The sequence below is a fragment of the Vombatus ursinus genome, unplaced genomic scaffold (genome assembly GCF_900497805.2).
Source record: "Vombatus ursinus unplaced genomic scaffold, bare-nosed wombat genome assembly UNPS02014847.1, whole genome shotgun sequence".
Taxonomy (NCBI): Eukaryota; Metazoa; Chordata; class Mammalia; order Diprotodontia; family Vombatidae; genus Vombatus; species Vombatus ursinus.
In genome coordinates, this window is record NW_020954625.1 from 23,042,368 (window position 1) to 23,066,861 (window position 24,494).

The window sequence follows — 24,494 nt, forward strand, 5'->3', positions numbered from 1 at the left end:
GGCTCGTCGCTTTCACCGGCTCGTCGCTTTCACCGGCTCGTCGCTTTCACTCGCTCCAAGCCCCAAGGCCAGGGCCAGAGTGTCTGGTTAAAAAGCGCACTTCCTCGGCACACACAAGACTCAGCGACCGGCTCTGGAGCTCGGCTGGCTGGGCGCTCAGCCCCTGAACTCACGCCAGGCTGGAGAGACCGACGCAAGCCTGGCTCCTCCCGTGTCTCCTCCGCCCTGGGGACTCCCAGGCGCGCCCGAAGCCCCCAGAGGGACAGCAAGCTCGCACTCCCAGGAGGGAAGGTCAAGGCTGGCAGGCACGCGGGGTACTCCTCTGCTCCCCCGTAGGGCCGTCTGGCACGGGGTACAAGTGACGTGCGGCCAGGGGAGGAGGGAGGCTCCGCGCTTGGGAGGAGGCACTGGGAAATCCAGTCTGGCTGAAGGAAGGAGCCCTGCGGGAGGCGGGCCTGCCTCCTCCTTCCCGTTAGCCTCCAGCTGGCCAGGCCCAAGAGTCCGGCCTCCAGAGGTGGCCGCCCTGGGCTCGAGGGTGTGTCTGGGAGGCCGAGCTTTTTTGGAATGCAAGGGTGGGGCCCCGGCCTCCAGCGGAGAAGCAATGAGTCAGGCTCGGATTCCTCGGGCCAAGGAGGGTTTCACTTACAGTTCCAGGAGGAACTTTCAGATTCCTGGGCCCCTCACTCTCACTGCTTTTTCCCCCAAGCATTTATAGCAAACCACTGTCCCTCTAAGCTAAGGGAAATCTCGAAAGGTCTTTAGAGATCCTTTGGAACTAGCCCATTAGAGGTACTTTGTATGTATTTAAAGGAGCCCACATCTAGCCTGAAGAGGGAGGTGGGGCTCACGGGTCCTAAAAGCCGACCCTTCCATTGTACAGATGAGGAAACTGGGGCCCAAAACCGCCCAGATAGTTTCAAAGGCAGCATTTGCACCCAAGTCCTCCAAATCCAGAGCCAGAATCTCTTCCACACAATTCTGCGGCTCCTGCTATCCCTCACACAATACCCTCATCTCCAGCCTCAGAGCACTTTCCGTAGCCATCCCATGCCTGGAATGTTCACGCTCTCTTTGCTCATCTTTACCTCCTTCAAGTTCCAGCTAAAATCCCACCGCCCACTGGAGCAGCTAAGGGGGCACACAGTACAGACCGCCAGGCCTGCAGTCAAAGGGCTTGGATTCAAATACAACATTTATGGTTTCAGCCCCCTTCCTTCTTTTTCAGGCATTCCCTGGGAATTTTCCCTGGCTGTCTCTCAGGCCTGGAATGAATTATCTCTATCTCTCTTCCATCTGTCTCTTTCTCCCTTTTCCTCCTCCTCTTCACCCAGGACCTGCCCGTCTGCCTCCCCTTCCTTCAAGGCTCACCTTCTGTAAGAAGCCTTGGCCCATCCCCTCTCTAAGAGTCTCCCCAGCTGAACCCGAACATGGCTTGCTTGTACCTACTAGTGTCTACGATGCCTCCCCCATGAAATGGTGAGCTCCAGGAGAGCCGGGACTGTCTTGTGGCTTTCTTTGTATCCCTAGGACTTAGCACCGTGCCTGGCACACAGTAGGCACTTAACAAATGACTCCCAGCATTAGATCCAGGACCCCATGATCTTGGTATTAGGCACTGTGTTCAGAAGATACAGTTTAAATACAAAGCCCCCAGAGCTCCCAGGTGAACGAAGGGTGCTGGCCCTGTAGCCCAGCTTCACACACCGCTCTCATAAACTAATTCTGCTACTCCCCACAGCAGCTCTCCCAAACCTTTTCATCTCACCTCAAACCTCCCATTGGCTCCTCCTCCCCCCACCCTCTCAGCTGAGATCTTCGCCTCATATTTTAAAGGAAAAATTCACTGTGAGCCCCCTTTTCTCTCCTCTTCCTCATCTCCCATCACTCTGGGCCTTCTGCCCCTCTCCCCTCCTTCACCCTTGTCTCACGTGAAGAGGCAGCCTTACTCTCACCAAGGCTAACCGCTCTACCTACTCAAGCAGTCCCTTTCCATCCTGGCTCCTCTGAGAGATTGACTGCTCTGTCATCTCCATCTCTCACTTTTTTCTTTATTTTCTTTTCAATTTATGGATTAAAACAAGCATTTCCAAAACATAATATAATATATAATAATATAAAAAAGACTGTACATGAAAACTACAAATCTATTATGTACAACTTGCTATTTCTTTTACATACATAATGAAGTTATCATGAAAATTTCTTTTTTTCCTTTTTTCCTTCCCTCTCCCCTCCCCCTGCCCTAGAGATGGCTACCATTAGACACACACACACACACACACACACGCGCACGCGCGCGCGCGCGCGCCTAAACTCATTCTATACATACTTCAGTTCTTTCTCTCCAAATGGTCTCTCACTTATTTTCAATCCCTCCCTCTCTACTGGCTCATTCCCTACTGCCTACAAACATGTCCACCTCTCCCCCATGCTCAAACAACCTTAACTTGATCCTTCCACACCCACTATCATCCTTTATCTCTTCTGCCTGTTGAGACTAAACTCCTCAGAAAGGCCATCTACAAAAGGTGCCTCTGATTTCTCTCCCCTCACTCCCTTCTTAAACCCTTATAATCCAGCTTCCAACCCCATCACTCCACTGAAACTGCTCCTTCAAAGTTACTCATGATCTCTCAGTTGCCACATCCAATGGGCTTTTCTCAGTGCACACACTTCTTGTCTGGTCCGTAGCCTTTGACACTGGTGATCACTCTCTCCTCGACACTCTCTTTCTCTCTAGGTTTTCAGGAAACCCCTCTCACCTGGTTCTCCACCTACCTAGCAGACCATCCTTCTCAGCCTCCTTTGCTGGATCCTCCTCTGGATCATACCTCTAACCACAGGAATCCTTCGAAGCTCTGTCCTGGGCCCTCTTCTTTCTCCCTCTCTATGGCTTCACTTGGTGATCCCATCAGCTCCCCTGGATTTAACCTCAAATCTACCCATGCTGCCCCAACCCCTCTGCTGACCTCCAATCCTATCTCTAACTGCCTTTCAGACATCATGAACTAGATGTCCAGTAGACATCTTAAACTCAACATGTCCAAAACAAAACATTGCCTTTCCCCCTGAACCTTTCTTTTCTCTCACCTTCCCTTCTATTTTGGGTCTTTTTTTTTTTTTTTAAGGCAACTGGGGTTAAGTGACTTGCCCAGGGTCTGAGTCTTTTTTTTTTTTTTGGCATTCCCTTTTATTTTGGAAGGAAGCACTATGCTCCCAGTCCCTGGGGCTCACAATGTAGAGGTCAGCCTCAATTCCCCACTCTCTCTCACCCCCCCATATCCAATATGGTGCCAAGGCCTGTCGATTTCACCTTTGCAACATCTCTCAAATATGTCCCCTTCTCTTGCCTGACACAGCCCCTACCCTTGTGCAGACCCATCTCACACCTGGAGTACTACAGTAGCTGCTGGGGGGGGGGGAGGGGGGGTCGGCCTGGCTCAGGTCTCTCCTCACTCCAATTCAGCCATCTACATAAAGTGATTTTCCTAAAACACACCCACCCTACCCCACCCCACCCCACTCAATAAACTCCAATGGCTTCATTGCCTCCAGAATAAAAAACCAAATCTTCTGTTTCTCCTTTAAAGCCCTTCAGAACCTGGCTCCTCCTGCCTTTCCAGTCTTCTCACCGTCTTACCAGCCTTACCTGGTACTCTTCAATCCACCGACCCTGGCCTCCTGGCAATTCTACAAACCAGACATGTTATCTCTCCAGGCCATTTTCTCTGACAGTATTCCATGTTCCCAATGTTCTCTTCCCTCATCTCTGCCTCTTGGCTTCCCGTAAGTCCCAACTTAAATCCCATCTTCTACAGGAAGCCTTTTCCAACCCCTCTTAATTCTAGTCCTTTCCCTCCTTAACTATTTTCTACTTATCCTGTACATAGTTTGTTTATATATATCTGTTTGCTTGTTGTCTCTCCCCTTACATTGTGAGCTTCATGAGGATAGGGACTGTCTTTTGCCTCTTTTCTTTATCCTCGGCGCTTAGCCAGTGCCTGGCACATAGTAGTTGCTTAATGTTTACTGACTGACCGTTGGACAAGCACCTGACTGTCTCTGAGATTCAGTTCCCCCACCTGTAAAGTCAGAGGAAGGCTGTTCCTACTTGGCAAAATAAAGGGTATAGACTAAGGTCTTCTCCAACTTTAAAATCTAGGCTTCGAGAACCTGGGAACCTAGCTATACAACTATAATAAAGACTAATACCTGCATAAATTGGATGCAGAATCGTTCAGTGGAAAGAGCTCTGATTTTAAGAGTCAGCAGACCTGGGTTCAAATTCTAGCACTAACTCTGTGACCTTCCCATGTCTGGGTCTGTTTCCTTATCAGTAAAATGAGAGGATTGAACATGATGACCTCTAGGGTCCTTTCCAGGTCTAAATTTATGATTCCATGATCCGAACAAGTATACCAAAGAAATACCAAAGAGAGCTCAGAGGAGAGAGAATGTGGTAACAACACTGGGATAAGTGGTTTAGGTATGGATTTCATAAGACTTAAAAGAAGATGTCAAGGTACATAAGAAAAGAGGGCAGATGCCCTATTGGCCAATGAATTAGGAACAATATTTCCCCTAAATGGAAGAAATGTGGTCTATGGACCAAAAACATGATTCATAAAAGACACAATTTTATAGCTGGATGAGACCTTGGATAACGCATAATTTTAAGAATAAGTCAGTTCAATTTAAATCAACAAACATTTATAAAGTATTAACTCTGCCATGCTGGGGACATAAGTGCACATAAAAACTGTTTCTGTCCTCAATGTACCTCCCTTTTGGAGGGTAGAGGAGAACAGAATGCACAGAGACAGGGATACAAGGTAAGCTGAGAACAGTTGTTCAGTCAATAAAGTTAAGGGTGAATACCCTCCACCCCACCCACTTCCTCAAAGTGAAGAATTGATGCAGTTGGAATCTGGTCTCAACTTAATTTTCTCCTCATTATAGAACAATGAAGTCAACTAAAAATATGAGCAATTTTGGGGAAGCCAAGAGTTTACTTCCTTGGGCCTCTATGACCTAAAAACACTGTTTTGGAAGAAACAGATTTAAAAGAATCTAGAAACTGACATATCACTGAACATCGCAGAAGAAAAAGACTGGTCTTGAAAATGGGCAAAGGTTGGCATTTACTGCCAGACAGCACCAACTTCGGAAATGGCCAAGAAGTTCCCACATGGGAGAAGACTATAAGGAGCTCAAACTGAGAGAGGAATGGTATCCTGGGCCTGATTTTGGGCTCCCAGCATGGAGATGGGTAGGTCCACCAAGAGCTGTGATAGTTCATAGGATCTGGAAGGCACAGGAAGGGACTTCAGAGGTCATCTCGTCCAATCTCCTCCTTACTTCAAAGATTAAGAAACTAAGGACCAGAGAGAGAAGTGATTTGCCATTGTCACACAATGATTTGAACTGAAGCAGGATTTGAACTCAGGTCTTCTTGACTCAATACTTTTTCCACTGTACCACCCAGCCACCATTTTATCATCAAGTTTCCATTAGGGATTTTTTTTCCTCCCATGATACTATTTTCAGTTCATTATAGGAGTCAAATGGAAAACCAAGTTCTCTTTAGAGAAAACATTATTGGTCCAGTTCCAAGAAGATGAGATTTATCAGAAAATCATCAACTTAGAGCGGGATGAGGCATTAGAAGTTATCTAGTCCAACTCCTTCGTTTTATAGAAGATAAAACTGAGGCCCACAAGTGAAGAGACTGGCCCAGGGTCATGCAGCTCGTATGTCTCTAAGCAGAATCTGGGACCAAGTCCTCCTGGATCTAGGTCCAGAACTCAGTTCACCATGCCATACTATTTCCTCTTCTCTAAAGGCTTCCCCCAAAATCCATATAGAATAAATACCACATGGAAAATACCATCCAGGTAGCTGAAGCCTTCAATCTCTATTTAGTTTCTTGAGAATTCCCTCAGATGACCCATATTCTGAATGATAAAGTGTCTTTAATCTGGCGTTCAGGGCTCTCTATACACTGGATACAACCTGCACCTCCAAACTCGTTTCCCAATATCCCCCTCCTCTCAGAACTCTCCCTCTAGCCAAGATGATCCGTTCATCATTCCTCAAATGCCCTACCTCCTCCCATATATGTCTTTTCATGTAACACACGCTTTTAAGCGCCTATTCTATGTCAGGCACCATGCTACCTATTTAGAATATAACGGGACACACAGTGCCTTGACTCCAACATAATGAGGTCACTTTGGTCCTCTTCGAGAACAAAGGACAACCACGTCTCCAGCCTGGATGGAACCTGTGCCATCCCCTGGCCCTGGCTGTGGCACCAGAGGACCCAGCTTCTCCCCGATTCTGGTCCTTACTTGCTGCATATGTAACCTTGGACAAGTGGCTTACTATGCCTGACCCTTACATGAAACAAAGGAGTTGAATTAGGTAATCTCTAAGGACCCTTCCAACTCTTTGTTGTTATTTGGTCATTCATCGTGACCCCACAGAATGGAGCACACCTCTCCAGCTCTTCATTTTATATAATGCCACGTTGCCTTGGCCAGTATTTATTGTTTTTAAGCACAGGTCATCTTCCCAACTAGAATGTAAACCCGTCTGGGTCAGGGCTCATTGCTCATATGTCTTCATATGAACCAGCATCTCTCATAAAGGCCTCATATCTAAAATATATAGAGAACTGAGTCAAATTGCTAAGAATACAAATCATTCCCCAATTGATAAATGGTCAAAGGATATGAATAGGCAGTTTTCAGAGAAAGAAATTAAAGCCATCTATAGTCATATGAAAAAATGCTCTAAATCACTGTTGATTAGAGAAATGCAAATCAAAACAACTCTGAGGTACCACATCACACCTATCAGATTGGCTAACATGACAAACCAGGCAAATTATAAATGCTGGAGAAGATGTGGGAAAACTGGCACATGAATGCATTGTTGGTAAAGTTGTGAACTGATCCAACGATTCTGGAGAGCAATTTGGAACTATGCCCAAAGGACTATAAAAATGTGCATATCCTTGACCCAGCAGTAGCACTTCTAGGTTTGTAATCCAAAGAGATCATAAAAATAGACCCATATGTACAAAAATATTTATAGCAGCTCTTTTTGTGGTGGCCAGGAACTAGAAATTGAGGGGATGCCCATCAATCGGGAAATGGCTGAATAAGTTGTGGTATATGAATGTAATGGAATACTATTATGCTATAAGAAATGATGAACAGGCTGCAGATCAGGTTCAAGCTTTTTGCCAAGTTAGGAGCAGGATCTCCATTTGTTAATTCTGTAGGATATGTTGAAACCCTTCATCCTATCAAGAAGAAAGGACAAGCCACTTCCGAAAAAGCAGAGAGATGGAATGTACAAAAGGACTTCCTGAAATGATCTCAGTTCCTCAAAAAGAACTCACTAAACTTTTTTAAGGAAGTTCTTCGGGTTATTTATTTGAGATATCTGACTGACAACATTGAGATGGCCAAGCAGTAGACATGTGGGTCTGGGTCTGGGCCTGGTGAACGCTAACAAATCCAAGCCCACAGCAGGAGCTGGAGTATCAGATTGGAGAGTCCAGCAGGAGAACAGAGGAGGAGGTGGAAGAGGAAAAGAAGGAGGCGGCAGAAAAGTTTTTTAAAAATAATTAGAACCACCAAAGTCACAGACCGAGAGCTGGTAATCATCCAGTCTAGCTCCCCGGTTTTACCTACGGGGCAGACGAGGCTCAGAAAGGTTAATTGAGTGAGTAGCAGAAGGTCACACCGGTACCACGGGGCTGAGCCAGGATATCAGCCTGCGCCATCTCACTCCAGATCTCTCCCCAGGACACCAACTGTTTTTCTGCTTAGCCATAGTCAGAGGAGAATTAACACATATTAACTCTAAAATCCCCCTAAAAATTGCACAGACTCCCTGAGTCCGCTCATTACCAGGTGTGCACTGTTTGCTCTTAATGAAAACAGTTTTCTGATTTTAACTCCAATCCCTACCGACAACATTCACCTCAAGATTCAGAAAATGATCTGTGGCCAAATCAAGGTGGGAGCTCCCTCTACCTAATTGTACCATCAGGCCACAGGTCATAACTGCATCTTTCCACAAGATTAACATAAGCTTTGCTAAAAATCCAGATAACAAAAACCCCTACCTACAGCATCTCCTAATCTCCTAGGTTAGGGGTGCTGGTAACAAATGAATCAGGCTTAACCCGGCATGTCCTGTTCTTGTTGAAGCTCTCTGTGGTCACTGCTTCCTTTTCTAAATGTCCACTAACCATCCCTTTAATCATGCATTTTAGAATTTCAGCAAGCATCAAAGGCAAGCTCACAGTCCCATGTAGAGTTTGTAGGAGTCAGAATATCTGCACCTACTCTAGAATGTGTGGAGAGACTGGAAAAGGGGGGCAGAGAAGGCTATGCTATCAAGCAACCCCAAGGGGGTGGGTGCTACAAAGGAAAATCATGATATTGGCCTAAGATTCTAAGGCTCTTGAATCTCTAAATCCTTGAAGTGCTTTTATAGGCTACTTTATTTTATTTTATTTATTTTACAGGCTATTTTACAGGATAAATGCCTCTTTGCTGCCTCAGGCCTGAAGAAGACCCCCTGCCTTGCCCAGTAGACAGAGATGAGGTTGTTGAGCAACAAACAGGATTGAATCAGAGATAATGTGATTTTCTCTTCATAGGATTTCTTCAGATGAAGGAACATTAACATCATCTTCAATTATTATGCAACAATGATGGTGTAGTGAGAAGTGGTGGAGAGGTCACTGCTTAAGAACTCCAGCTCAAAGCCTGCTTCTGACCCTCACTACTTGTGTGTCCTTAGACATACCACTTCACCTCACTAGCCTCAGTTTCTACATCTGTAAGATAAGGAAATTGGACTAGATGGCTTCAAGGTCCTCCCAGATCCTGATGGAGGGTCCTGTGGTCCCATTATCCCCCACTTTAGGTCTCCCATAGGGAAATCTTGTAGTTAACATTTTATAGACTCCATATAGAGATAAAAGGGGCCTGAGAGCTCACTGCCCCCAGATTCCTCATCTCACAGACAGAGGGAATCGAGGCCCAAGGAAACGTTTGCTCAAGGTCACAAGCTCTCCTTGGGTGTATATGAACTGGCTTAGAAAATCATTCTAAAGGAAAGGAACCATGAGCAGCACGGACATTTGAATGTCAGAACTAAACTGGAAATTCACAGGGAACAGAATTATTCTTCCAACAAGCTCATTAAAGCCAGGACATTGAGAGCACTTCATTCTGTTTTTCCACCCTGAGAAGGAGATAAAATGAGAGACGGGAGGGAAGGCTGCTGTGGGCAGAGTCCCATCAGGTCCCAGCACCAAGGGGACCAAAATGAAGAATGTAATTAGGCAGGCCAACAAGCAAAACGCAGAATGGGCCGGAAAGCAAACTCGAGCTCTGAAAACAAAGCCGGGCTTGAAGAATGTCATCGGGCCTTCGGTCCTCAAATATTGTGTCATTTTGGAAGGAAATCATTTGTAGCTAACAACCAGCATGACAGCCTTCCATGGCCAGAGAGAGCAGGGCTCATGCAATGGTGAGAAGGCAGGGAGCAAACACTAGACTGACCCGGTGATGTCCACAGCAGTCACTCAGTCAGCCAATGAGACTCAGGAGAGCTGGGAGGGACTGTGGCCTAGAACAGAAAAGTGACTTTCCCACGGTCACACGCAGGTGAGGGGAGGAAGAGTTAAATCTAGGTCTCTCTTCCCTCCAAGCTGAGGGATTTTTCCATTACCCTTTGGGGCTCCTGACTGTAACCGTGAGGTGGCAGAGGGGAAAGAGCTAGCTGTGGAGTCAGAGGAGCTGGGTTCAAATCCCGACTCTGCCATTTTCTACCTGTATGGCCTTCACACACACAGATACACAGACACACAGACACACAGACACACACACACACACACACAACTTGCCCCAGGAGACCTAGCTAGGAAGAAGCAGACCAGAACTTGAACCTTCCTGACCTTTCCTAGTGTCCTAGGTAGGCCAAGCCAGATTGAACATGGCTGAGACTCCTGGGAGCAATAGCCTCCTTTTACATGGGGCCTCATCTGAAACCCAGCTGCTAGCACCTCCCCAAACACCTTATTTTTTATATTTTTTAAAATCTATTCACATATGTTCACATTATCTTCCCCAATTGAATGTAAGTTCCTTGAGGGCAGGGATTGTCTCACTGTTGACTTTTATCCCCAGAACACTGCCTGGAACATAATAGCAATTTAAAAGACATGTACAACGGATTATCTTAAACTGAGGTGGTTGGATGAAACTCCAGACCAGACGGGGTCTAACTAATGCAGAATGAAGTGGGATTGTTCCCTCCTATGATCTGGACCTGATCCCTTGATGGCCTCATCTTGTAGGGAGGAGGTTCTGAGACACTTGGGTCCCACTAAAGGCTATGCTCATGGTCAATCCCAAGCCTTGGGAGCTCCTCAAGTGGGCTGCTCTTTAGCCAGGCCTCCTCAATCCTACATTTGTGTAGCTGTGTTCCTGCTGGGGCCGGCTCAGACTCCAAGAGAGGCGACTGAGAAACGGACCAGAAACCCAATCAGCAAAGACACCTTTCAGCCAGACAGGTGGATGACGCACAAATGCCCAGGCTGTGATGTCCGTCAGCTCCTTTAGGGTTCTGGCTCGGAATGCTTGTGTGCGAAGCCAATTCTTCATTATCTGAGCTAATGCGGCCCCTCCTCACAGATTCTTGATGAGCCTGGGGGGGTTAAGTGAAAGCTGGCTGTAGACAGCAGGGCTCCAGCAGCAGAGCCCGCCATGCTGGGGAGGAAGACCAAAAGGACCGTCAAGAGACGTGGAAGAGCACAGAACGGAACGGGCTAAACTCCGCCAAGGGAAAGAAACGTCCGATTCCCACTCTGCTGAACTGGAGGCAATGGGTCAGGCTGCACTATGGAGCATCTCATCCCAAACCCAGGGATTCACTCAGATTGAAACCGGCTTCATTAGCATTCCAAAACAAGGCGAGAGGCAGGAGCTGAAGGCATGGGAAGTGACTCTCTGATGATAAGGCCCTGGCTAGCCTTTTACAAACCGCATCCTCGATAATTGGGCCAGGATGTGGAGAAGATGACAGAAGACAGCACTGAGTGCTGGGGCAGACTTCTGAGGTCATCTGGCCCAACACTCATTTTACCAGTGGGGAAACTGAGAAGAAGCAACTTAGCAAATAGGATCATGAGAAATAAGAAAACGATAACTGGGGGGGAATGGAAGTAATAATCAACCAAGTGGAATATACTTATGGAATGTTTAGTTGAATAACAATAACGATTTTTTGCTGTTCAGTCATTCAGTTGTATCTGACTCTTCACGACCCCATTTGGGGTTTTCTTGGCAAAGATGCTACAGGAGTTGGCCATTTCCTTCTCCAGCTCATTTGACAGATGGAGAAACTGAGGTGAACAGGGTAAAGTGACTTGCCTAGGGTCACACAGCTAGGAAGTGTCTGAGGTAGGATTTGAACTCAGGTCTTCCTGACTCTAGGTCCAGCACTCTATCCACTGGGTCACCTAGCTGCCCTGTGTTAGGTAGTAAAGATACAGATATAGAAGTAAGATAGTTTCTACGCCCCCAAGTAATTCACAATCTACTAGTTATTAATTATGCCAACAAATCCTCAGAGCCTGGAAGTAGGCCCGGGGCTCAGCCAAGGTCACAGAGCAAGTAACAGAGCTTTCCCAGGACATAACTGTCTGACAATCCTGGCTCCCAATGTGGTACCTACTCTCTGCAGATCGTACCCTTGGCCCGCTTTCCCCTTGGTTCCCATCTCTACAGACTGTTTCTCTGGCATCTACCCGTTGCTTTTGACACGGCAGGTATTTAATAAATGGCTATGAAATTCTTTGCTATAATGGATGGCTCTCCGGGATGGGAAGGAAGGAAACAAACATTTATTAATCACCTAGTACGTGCCAGGCACTGTGTTAAGCAACTACGATCTCATTTGATCCTCACAACAATCCTGTAAGGTAAATGCTATTATAATCCCCACTTTACAGTTAAGGAAACTGAGGCAAGCAGCGGTTAAGTGACTCAGTATATGTATATGAGGCTGGATCTGAACTTTGGTCTTCTTGACTCCACACCAAGCACTCCATCCGCTGTGCCACCTAGCTGGGAAGGAGAACGGGGGAAACGTAGGCAACAAAAAGAATATTTTTTAAATAAACACTTAATAAACTAAATTGAATACTTAATAGCAACTAAGTCTAGTGGAAAATAAAGCAGTGAGGTCTGGCAAACCCAGAGATGCCAGGTCATCTCTCTTGCCAAACACGATGGAAACCCAGTAAAAATTCCCCAAATCTTGTGGTTGTATCACATGGCTCGGAGCCGGAAGCGGCATTACAGGCCACCTAGTTTAACTCTCTCATTTTGTAAACGAGGAAACCAAAACCCAGACGACAAGGAAGTGAACCGTCCCAAGGCCAAAACTGCGTAGTTAACTGGGATTGAAAGCTAGGGCCACGATACAGGACCTCCTTTCCTTATCTAGCTGCTACCTCTGATAATAACTACCCCCAGATTCATCAAATCATCACAAAATGGTGAGAATGTCCAACACGCTCTGCTAAGACAGCAGGAAAGCATGGGACGCATCTTAGAAAAATCTGTGTTGTCACTCTGTCAACCAAACACCATGTACCGAGGCAGCTGGGTGGCACAGGAGAGACGTACCTAGACCTGGAATCAGCAAGTCCTGCATCTGATACTTATGAATTGGGTGTCCCTAAGCAAGTCATGTAACCACCCCGAGCCTCAGTTTTCCCATCTACAAAATGGGGATAAGGGCACCCTCCCTTACCAGGTTGTTATGAGGATAAAGACAACACATATAAAGTACTTTGCAAGCTTAAAGCCCTGCTGAGGACAAGGAGCAAGACGAAGAGAAGGAGCCAAGAAAAGCATAAAGCACAGCGTCTGCCTTCATGGGGACAACGCGATAGCTCCTCGAGGTTAACTCAAAGACGCCTACGACAACCGAGCATCAGAGATTTTCACCGTAACCTCGAGTTCCTGAAGGTAGAGAAGACCACCGAGCATATCAAGAGGCCCACCCGGTCCAACAAAGGCCTTCTCCATGAAATACTTCCATTGAGTATTTCCACCAAATAGAGACGCCCCCATTCAACATGGCGCACCACACTAAGAAAGCACTGAGCAGGGTGCAATATCCCAACAGTCCCTCCAGGCTAAACAAACATGGATTTAACGGACCGCTGGCCTACTTACTAACTCCTTTCCCCTCCACATGCAGACGTGCTTTGGACAGAGTTAACTAGCAGGAATTCGGCTTGAGGAAGGATGTCGGATGACTTACTACTGATCATCCACTCAGTCACCGTCATCTTGGCTCTCCTCAGGCTACCAGGTCCTCACATGGTTCCAGAGTGTCGGCACCACCTACAAGGGAGAGAGAGGCTGGTCAGTTGCCTGGTCACTTACACTTTCCAGTTCCTCTGCCACCTTCCTTTTGATACCCCAGAGTCCGCGACTCTTTTTTGTCCTCGATTGGAAGAGTCTTGGCGAGCAGACTATAAAAAAATCACTAAACAAGTGATGGGAGGATCGTAAGGGCTTATCAGTAGGGAGAAAACGTATGTTTCCCATTACAACTTCCAGGCATGGGGCAGAGTCCAACAAGCCTTCACAGAATCCCAACGTAGAGAGCTAGGAGAGACATCTCAATGGGCCAGTCGGAATGAATGCATGCCACATTCTATTTCCCATCTCACGGCCCTGCACGAGCTGTCCTTCAGGCCTGGAATACACTGACTCTTCAGCTTCACCTCTGGAATCTCAAGCTTCCTTCAAGCCTCAGTTCAAACAGTATTTCCTATACGAGGGTCCTCCTAATCCCCACCCCCAACTATCGGTGCCTCCATTCCCCTCCCTCCCCCACATAAACTTTGTACATATTTGAAATTTTCTTCTATGTATACATACTATCTTCCCTAGCGGAACATAAATTTCTTGTGTAAAGATTGCTTCATTTGTAATCCCAGTGCCTAAAACAATGCCTGGCACAGAGAAGACATTCCCAAAATGCTTACTAACAGATTCACTAAATAGAACCACACGGGGAAGATGGGTTCTTTTTGTTATTGCTTTTTTTTTTTTTATTAATTTATTTTGATTTATCAACAATCATTTCCATAAGATTTTGAGTTTAAAATTTTTCTCCCCCTCCCTCCCAACCACCCTCCCCAAGAGGGCACGCAATCTAATATAGGCTATACATACACATTCATATTAAACATATTTTCACATTAGTGATGTTATAAGTAAGAATTAGAACCAATAGGAGAAAATCACCTGAAAGAGGAAACAAAACACAACAGAAGAAAAAAAGAGCAAACAGTATGCTTTGATCTGCATTCAAACTCTATATTTCTTTCTTTGGATGTGGACAGCATTTTCCATTATGAGGCCTTTGGAGATGTCTTAGATCCTTGGATTGCTGGGAAGGGTTAAGTTTATCAATATTAGTCATCACACAACGTGACTATTATTGTGTACATTTGTTGTTGCTTTAAAAGAGACAGAGGAAACATAAAAAACTTTATAAGCAATGACACAAATAGCTCAGAACTGAAGAGCCAAAGACCAAAAGTGCCTCAGTTTCCCCATCTATAAAATGGGGATAACAACAATAGAATTCAGGTTGTTGTGATAATCCAATGATACATACTACTAACTGAAAAACTAACCAGGAGGCAGTGAAGGTATGCCATAGTGTTTGGCTTAGGAGATGGAGGAGGGAGAGCGAGTCAATCTTTTAGACAAAGCATCTATGGACGTAATTACGCAACGGTCACTGAAGTTGAGCCTAACAATCTTTGGAGAATTTGCCCAAGAAGGCTGTCTCCCCTTCAATTCATAATCTAGTCTAGAATGGGAGCTCCCTGAGGGCAGGAATTGTGTCTTTGCAGCTTCAGGGCACAGCACAGCACATAGAACACAGTAGGCACTTAATGAATTTCTGATTAACTGAGTAATTACCTAACTCCTCTGTGCCAGATGATGAAAACACAAAGACAGACTTCCACATTCTCTGCACTCAAGGAGGCTTGTATTCTAGAAATGCATGGTGACTGACTGACCATCAAGTGCCCACAATTCACAAAGGCCCGCAGTAGACCCTAAGTTTAATGTGACAGGTTAAGACACCTCAAATGCCTACCGAGAGGCAATGTCTTCACTTCTTCACGGGGGCCCCTCTAGCCTGAGAAAGAGAATGAACTTCAAAAGAGAGGAGAAGAAGGGAACCATGTAACTTACAGATGCTGCTGTCTGAGCCCACATTCAAGTGGAGAAAATGAGGTTTCCTGCCATTGAGCCTCATTAAGAATGCTCACCCCCTACAGCAAGAATAAAAGCATTTCCTTGGAGAATAAACCTTCAGCCTCCATGAGTTAGTGGCACTGGGAGTGGTGGGGAGGGGGGGGGGTTCCACAAACTCTTCAAACAGTCAGAATTCCGTTTGGACTCCTGAGAGCACAAAATACTTTGCAAAGACAGCTTTTCTCTGACGCATCTCTGCTAAGCAAGCCAGTTCCATCTCGGACAGCCAGTCACTTCTGGACAACTTGGAGCACACTCCACAGAGTAATGCCAAGTTACCAGGCAACCTCCCCAGCATCCATGGCCCCAGTGGGAGAACAGCCTCTGCCCAGAATAGCCCAGACCATCTCCAGCATCCTCCCCGGGGCCTTTGGGTCCAGACCCTTGAATTCCTGGATCAGCCACAAGCGGACAGTTCTCATCTTGCCCTTTATTCAAACTCCATGAGAGAAAAGGCCCTGTACAAGACAACAGATGCTTTTTAAAATGTGACATGTTGACTTTGGGGAACAGCCACTAGAGGAAGAGGCGGGGTGGTTCAGAGGAAACACTGCAGGATTTGGAGTCAGAGGTCCAGAGTTCGAATTCCGGCTGTCACTTACCACCTGTGTGACCTTGGGCAATCTGCTTAACCCCTGTGGGCCTCAGTTTCCTCATCTGTAAATGCAGGGGTTGGCCAAGATGGCCTCCAAGGTCCTTCCCAGTTCTAAGTCTGTGATGCTGTGATTGTGCCATCTGTACAAGGGGTACTGCTTATCTTAAATACACAATAAAATAAAAGATCTGGACATCCGAGCATTGGGGCACTCTCTGGTCTTAGGTAAGTCGCTGCTATCTTATCCTTTAGCCTCCTCAGGGTTAGCCTGAATGATCTTTAAGATCCCTTCCAAGAGAAAGTTCCACTGGTTCTAGAATATCACTAGTTCATAGACATATCTTTTCAGAAATCAAGATAGTCCGTGCAGTTAAGATATGAGCAAAGTAATAAGGGCGGGGGGATGCTAGGTGGCATAGCGGATGGAGCGTCAGGCCTGGAAGCAAGAAGACCTGAGTTTAAATTCACCCTCAGACACTTACTAGCTATGTGACCCTGGGCAAGTCACTTCACCCTGCTTGCCTCAGTTTCCTCATCTGTAAAATGAGCTGGAGAAGGAAATGGTAAACTACTCTGGGACCTCTGCCAAGAAGACCCCAAATGGGGTCACAGAGTTGGATGCAACTAAACAACAAACCATAAATGTCCCTTTTGTAAGGTCTCTAGGATTCACAATGGAAACCTATCAATGAATGAGGTAAGATGGGCCTTCTTCAATTGAAGAGAAGTTCCTTGAGGGCAAGAACCGTTTCTTTTTTTTTTTTTTTGTATCCTTCAGGTATGAACGGTACCTGGCACACAGTAGGCACTTAATAAATGCTTAATTGAATTCTTCAATGTAAATAATCTGGGGTAGTGAAAGGTAGAAAGAACAAGAGGAAAAAGTTAGAAGGAGGCATATTTTAGCTTCAGAAAAGGAAAAATTTGCTAACAACCAGAGTTGTTCCCACATAGAACAGGAGTCATTCAACAAGCATCTATTAAGTGACCACTATTTATGGTTAGCAACGAACCCAACATGAGGGAGAGTGCTGGGAAAATATTCAACAATCAGTGCCTTCAAGGAGCTTACAATCTATTGGAAATAAGCAACGTGAACGCCGATAAGTAAGTAATAGGAACTTCCAGGTAATGGCGGTTTGGGGGGGATAAGCTCCCTGCCGCTGAGAAGCTAGATGACCACTTATCATGGACACCGCTGATGGGATTTCTGTCAATGAATGGAGTGTGCCAGATAGCCTCGGGGTCCCATCCTTTCCTGAGATGCCCTGATGCTCAAGTATCCAATGTCTCACAAACAGGTGCTGCTCTGTCCCACACCTAGGTTGGGGACAAGCTCCTGAGTCATGTGATCATGTGTTTGTTGCTGGGACAACAGCAGGTCTTCCTGATTCTACTGCCAGGACTCTATCTGTTGTGCAACCCAGCTGCCTATATAAACAGTGTCCAGTCTCTCTCAGCCCCATAAGGTTCAGAAACAGTCTCTGAGAGCCGAGAGGGACATCTCAGAGGTCATGCAGTCCAGCAATTCCCATTTAGTGATTCTCACACCCTTGAGGGTTCCCAGTGATGGCCCAAAGAGTATAAGCTAAAAATTTAATGGGGGACTTTAAGCAATAAACAACTGTCCAGTCATTTACTTAGGCTGCTCTGACAACAAGCACGTATAGGTTTGAAGCACTGTAGCTTTGTTTCTAAGCGCACCACATTCTTGCAATTTCTCAACTTGACATCCAATTGTTTCCAAACTGTCCGACAAAAAACTGATTCCCAAAGGATAGTCAATGCCTAAGCACACCTTCATTTGTTCTGTGTACTGCATCAGAGCAGTTCTCTCATTCCCTTCTGTAATCATACCTCGTCAGCTATGTAGTTACATCATCAAGACGCTAGGAACATTTACATTCTAATAGCGCAGATGTCAGGTTTGTTGAAAACCATGACCACTGGGCTTGTATCAGCAACCATCAAGATGGCTGGAACCATCATACAACATCTGAGACACCCTTTGAAGAAGACTTTTAATGGCTTGTCACCGCAATATGAAGGTTGTTTTCTGATTTAAACTTATCTGGCACTATGCTATTATTCTTCTATCTGCCAGATTTTTAAATGGTCAGCCATTCAGTAGTTTCTATGACAGTACAGCTGGCATGCCAGTGTCAGAATAGAATAAAGTTCAGTCTGAAGAGATTTTTTTTCCTTTCTTTTTTAAATGGAGTACAGTTTATTTTTATTAAAATAAATCTTAATGAGCTGCCTGGCTCTCTAAGCTTCTACCTCTTAAAAACTAGCAGATATGCAGTGCCTATAAAAATAATCCCCATCCATACTCATCCAAGCCCATTACTTTGGGACATTAGTTATGGTCCTGGTGGGGGATGGGGCGGAGAGTCTTTCTTGACAAAGGTGAGTTTATATATAAATAGTTTAAAATGCAGCAATATATTCCATTGAACTTTAAGGACATTCATCATTTAATATAGCACTTGTCATTACTCAGTAGAAAAGTAAATATTTTATATCATAACTGGCCATTCATTGTTTTTGATTGGTTAAGTGGTTAAAATTTTTAAAAATTAATTTTCAACACTCAGCAAGAATGCCTGTGAAATTATCCTACCATTTTCTACCACATATTTGTGTGAGCATGCATTTTCAATTCTCATTTTAAATTAAAATACAGAAATAATCTTGATGAAGAACCAGATTTAAGACCACATGTGTCTGATGCAGAGCCCAAAACTGCAAACCTTTTTTCAAACAAAAAAGTTCAACATCAAAATTAGATTTATATATGATTACGTTATATTAAACATTTTCCAAGTTTCAACTTACTTCAGAATATGTTATTGATATTCAAAAAATTTATAAAATAAAGAAATTTAACATGAATTCTTATAGACAACAGTAAGCAAGTGCGGTCTTGCTACATTAGTTCTTTTTTTTCCTTTTTTAGCTTTTTTTTTTTTTTTTTTTTTGGTGAGGCAATTGGGGTTAAGTGACTTACCCAGAGTCACACAGCTAGTGAGTGTTATGTGTCTAAGGCTGGATTTGAACTCAGGTCCTCCTGACTCCAGGGCCAGTACTCTATCCACTGTGCCATCTAGCTGTCCCTTATATTAATTCCTCTAATTCTTATATATATAGAATTATATATACATATATACAGAATTATTTTATAACCAAAGTTTCATAATTTTATAAGGTTTTAATAACTATAGGTAGAATAAAATTTTGTTTTACAATTAAATAGTGCACATTTTAATTTGGAGCTTTGGGGGCAAAAGTTTTCATTGTAATTACTCTACGTACCTACCAAATAAATCTAAAGACAATATTATGAATATTATATTAAATCACCCTGGGGGTTTCCAAAATATTTTTGGTTGCTGTTGAAAGGGATTCTCAGAACAAAAACATTAGGATCCACTGACCTAGTCCAAGACTCCTGGTGTAAGAATCCTTTTATGACATTCTCGACAAATCTCTGCTGCCACTCCAAGAATCCTTTCAGCAACACGGAGCTCATGCTCTCTGAAGGCGACTTTATTTAAAACAAACCAGTAGTGCTCCTGGAAGTCTTCGGCCATCTTGGGGATTACTCACCCGATTCTACACATCAGAGCATCCACTTTCATCGGAGGCCTTACGGAGGAAAAAATTTTGACATACATCCTGCTGGGGATTATAGGATCAGAGATTCAGAGCTGGAAGGAGGCCATCTGACTCAAACTCTCTCAATTTACAGATGAGGAACAAAGAGGTTAAGTCACAAAGCTGGTAAACGTCTGAGGCAAGATTTGAACCTGGGCCATTCTGACTACAAGGCCAACACTCAAGCCGCTAAGCTGTGGTGCCTCTGCAACACCAAGGGGTTTCAAGACGGGTGTCCCAGTGGCGGGGATAGTTGGCCAGTCCACACCCTGACGAAGAGAAGGGCCAGTGGAGCATCCTTCCCAGGATCTTCCTTCCTCCTCTCCTTTGAAGGGTGAGAGGAAGCAATCTTTTCTTCAGCCTCTGCCCTTGCTCCCTAGAGATTTAATAAGCCACACATATGAGCCAACAAATGATTCACTTTTTCACCTTAGGGGAACATAGAACGGCCCCTACCACCCATGCGGTTGTAGGAGAGATTCTCGTTCAGGTCTGGGTTGGACAAGTTGGCTACTGAGACATTGCCCAACTCTGAAAATCTAGGATTGTTCTGACGTGAGCTTCATCCACTCACTGGTTCAAGATCATTTCCAAGGTCTGTCTCTGGCCTGGGAGTGCATGAGTCCACAGTTGTCCCCCCAGGCCACTCAGAAGTCAAATCCCTCTTCTGCATGGTCACTGCCCTTCCCACGCACTCCGCCTCCCATACAATCATCATCTCCAAGCCCTTCTTCAGCTCCTGGGATCCCACAGCTTCAATTCCTGGGGTGGGCTTGTTGTAAGCAGGAACCGTATTCAAATTCCACCGCAGACACTTACTAGCTGTGACCTAGGCCAACGACTTAACCACTCTGCCTCAGTTTCTTCATCCATAAAATGAGGGGGAAGGGCTCAGCGGTCTCTAAGGGCCCTTCCAGTTCTAGATTGACATCCCTAAGTTCCCCAGACACTCTCTTTGCTTGTCAAAATAGGAGCTGACCCGGCATGCAACATTCCAGGTGTGGGCCCGACCCCGGCACAGTACATTTATACGTTGAGCCCTCGGTGCACCTGGACGTTGAGCTACCTGTCGTGCCCCCTGAAACAGTCATGGCAGCCTTGGTGGCCATTACCCCACAACTGACTAAATCATTAAGCACTTACTCAAAGCCAACCACAGAGCTAAGTGCTGGAAATGCAAAGAAAGGCGGAAAAACAATCCCTGCCCTCAAGGCACTTACATTTGAATTTGTGAACAGCTGAACACACTCACAGAGAGCCCCCCATTGAGGGACCTCATCAGCACCCACAGATTCAGCAGATGACCAATTTATCAAGCCCTAACCTCTCTCCTGAATTTCAGTCTCACACCAACAACCTGTCTTTGGGACACTGAAAACTGAATGTCCCAGAGGTACTGCAAATTGAGCGTGTCCAAAAAAGAACCGATTACGTGCTCCCCTCCCAGAAAACTCTCCCCTCTCCCACTTGCCCATTCTCCCAATCCCCACTGCCTTGGGATCCTCTTCATTCACCCTTGGTCCTCTACCGTCAATCTCCAAGTCCTGCCGTGTTCACTTTCACAGCACCTCTCGTGGACTGGATGAGTCACAGATTTTCAGGCTAGAAGAGGTCACCCCTCATTTCATAGACACGGAGGCCCCCGGCAAGTTAAGTGATCTGTCCAAGGTAACCCAAGAAGTGTCAAGGTGGGATCTGAAATCAGGTCCTTTGGCTGGAGGGATCCTTCTCCTACAAGATGGGGCCTGTCTAGGAGCAGGCCCCCAGGCCCTTTCCAACTCTAAAACTGTTCCACTATACCCTGTCTGGGTTTGACCACAGGGGGAATATTGTGTTCTGTCCTGAGGCCACATATTAGGAAGGATGAAACTAACTGACCCCAAAGGATGGCTGGGTAGACATTTCAAAGATGCAAATTTAGAAGTGATGCATGTATAACCTATATGGAATGGCTTGTCTTCTCAGTGAGGGGGTGGGTGGGGAGGGGGAAAGGGAGACAGTTTGGAATTCAGTTTTAAAAAGGAATGGTAAAAGTCATTTTTACAAGTAACTGGGGAAAAATAAAGTACTAAATAAATTTTTAAAAAAAGAATCACTGAAAAAAAAGTTAGAAGTGATATAAGGAAAAACTCAAGAGGTTATCAGTTCCAATCCTTTCGTTTTACAGATGAGGGAACTGAGGCCCGAAGAGGATAAGTGCCTTTTCCAGGCCACACAGCTAATAAATGTCTGAGAGAAAGGGCTCCCTTTTGCCAGGGGTCTTCAAGCAGAGACCAAAGGAGTATTTGTCATATGTTATACCAGGGAATTTTTATTAAAGTGTGGGTTGGATTACACACCCTCCAGGGTCATCGCCAACAGATTCTCCAACAGCTCTATGCCACAGTCATTTCAACGAGGTCAATGTGCATGGAAGTAGCTTAAGGGAAATCATTGACAAGAGCTGTATCAATACAGTTATCCCTTCCATGGTGGTTGTGCTATGTCACAGGTCCGAATAAGAAATGAAATGGAAATTTTTGAGGAGTCTTATGGAAGCTGCAGACAACACACAAAGGCCAACAGACAACACAGAAATGCATAAACGATATCTATGGTATTATATCGTATAGCCTACGACCAAATAATCCAAATTTTACAATAAGGTACTGTAAACACCCCATAAAAGAAAAAGAAAAAAAAATTCAGACTTCTTTTCTGGTATGAAGGCATGGTCAAAAAATTTTACATAGATTTTCCAGAATGGGGGGCACTGCCCCTAAGCCCCTAACCCCCACAATGTGCATGGGATAATTGTATCTGCCATTTTATTTTTATTATGGTTACAAAAGGAAACACTTTTACATAAAATGCACACAAGCAACCCCCAAGGTCAGTGTATTCTCAACGGAGGGAGGTTCATTTCTTCCAACAAATCCAGAGGGCACTGAGCCCACCGTGAGCTTGACCAAGCGGCACCCTGCTTAAGAGGTCATGGATTCCTTGGACTGAGAACCAGAAGGAAGCTTAGAGGTCACAGGCACCTATGATCACAGATAGAGACTTTTTTCTGGTTTTTTTTTTCCCTCAAAACTTTATTTCACTGCTTAGTAGCAAATAGCCTTGACAACCATACTATTGGTCAAAGGTCTGTGAAATTACTGTTGGACACGAGAGTGGCTTATCCTTTCCTTCTCCAGTTCATTTTACAAATGAGGAAACTGAGGCAAACAGAGAGTCTTCCTGACCCCAGGCCCGGCAATCTATCCCCTGTGCCGCCCACCCCATAGTCGAGTAGAATGAGCACTGAATCTATGGTCAAAGGACCTAGCTTTGCTCCTCACTACTTATGTGACCTTGGGAAAACCACTCTGGGCCTCGATTTCCCAATATGATGAATATGATGAACTCTCAGTTTTCTTCCAACACTAAAGTCTCTGATCCTCCGTCTCCCTCCTCCCGGGCTGAATCTCTGACAGCCTTCCAAGCCCAGCTCCAGTAGAATATAAATCTCTTGAGGTCAGGGATTTAGCTTTTTTTTTTCCCTTTCTTTGCACCCCCAGAACTTAGCAGCAGTTGGCTCACAGTAAGGACTTAATAAATAGTTGGTGATTGACTATTGGAACTCAAATTTCCTCTGGAGCAGCAAGTATCCACCATTCTTCCAACACATCCCTAGGACAGCCATGGTCAGGCTTTCTCTGATTCACTTATAACAGAATATTTTACGAGAGAGCTCGATGTCAGTGAGATGCGTTCCCCAACAGACTGTGTGCCCTTCATGAGGGTGGGGAAGTAGTTGGGGAGAGGACATCTCTACCGGTGATCGGCATACCAAAGGTGCTTAATCAAAGCGGTCTGGACACTTACTAGCTCTGCCATCTCCTGATAGGTCACTTTAACCTCTCTGTGACTCGGTTTCCTCCTCTATAAAATGAGAAGGTTAAATGACATCTCAGATGCCTCCCAGATCTAAATCTGTGATCCCAGGATCCCAAAGTATTTGCTGCTCCTGCACTCAGGGCCTCTAATGAGAAAGCAGAGCATGTCCCGCCCCCACACTGTCCAACGTCGTCCACAGTGGGTGCTTTGCAATTAAACATCAACAGATGAAATAATTAATCTGCATGATTGGAGCCTCCTGGAGGCACCTGAAAATCCTTTGGCTGCATTTTCTCATTAATTTTCACAAACCCTGCAAGGTAATCACGCACAGCAGAAAATCAGATCTGCACTCGGCCCGGCGTCAGCTCCTTATTTAGACCACCACTCACCCAGGCCCACTGGCCATAACTTCTGAGAAAACAGAGGGGAAGGGAGGAGCAGAGAAGGTCCGCCCAGCTCCCCCACGTCATCACAAAAGGGAAAACTTCTTAAGCTTTAGAGTCTGGCGAAATGCACCGGGCAGCTGCAGCGTGCAGATTCTGGGGTAGGTGATGGGGAGGTCTGGATGGGGAGAAAGGCAGAGCTAACAGTAACACGAGCTGGTACTCAGCACTTCACAATGTGCAAAGCACTTTACAAATACTACCTCTTTTGATGCTCAAACTACAAGGAGAGGTAGGTGTTTTTATTATCCCCGTTTTACAGACAAGGAAACTGAGATAGAGAGTAAGTGACTTGCTCAGGGTCACACAGCTAGTAAGTGTCAAGTTGGAACTCAGGTCCTCCTGACTCCAAGGCCGGAGCTCTATCCACTGTGCCCACTAGCAGCTGCCTGGGTATATGCTTTTTTTTTTTTTTTAAAAGCAAGGTGTGTATAACAAGAGATTCACCGTTTTTACACACAAATCTTTTTTTCTGTTCTACCTCGCATATGGAAATGTTCTTGTTAGCGGTCATTAAATTCAGGATAAATGAGGTTTTTGTTTTTT

General features: G+C 45.3%; 1 protein-coding gene and 1 non-coding gene across 3 annotated transcripts in view; both read right to left on the reverse strand.

The window, feature by feature from the left end:
- SGMS1 (sphingomyelin synthase 1) overlaps positions 1–13,448 on the reverse strand; it is a 95,275-nt gene extending 81,827 nt beyond the window's left edge. The window contains exon 1 of one of the 2 annotated variants that reach the window (XM_027840573.1): positions 13,366–13,448. The gene's annotated coding sequence lies outside the window, so the exon portion shown is untranslated. Of the gene's footprint in view, positions 1–13,277 lie in introns of both variants that reach the window. The other variant, XM_027840574.1, reaches the window with a different exon arrangement.
- Positions 8,646–8,718, reverse strand: LOC114026968. Its single transcript, XR_003567187.1, has one exon. It is a non-coding gene; the product is annotated as a small nucleolar RNA SNORD36 (small nucleolar RNA).
- Positions 13,449–24,494: the final 11,046 nt, after the last annotated feature.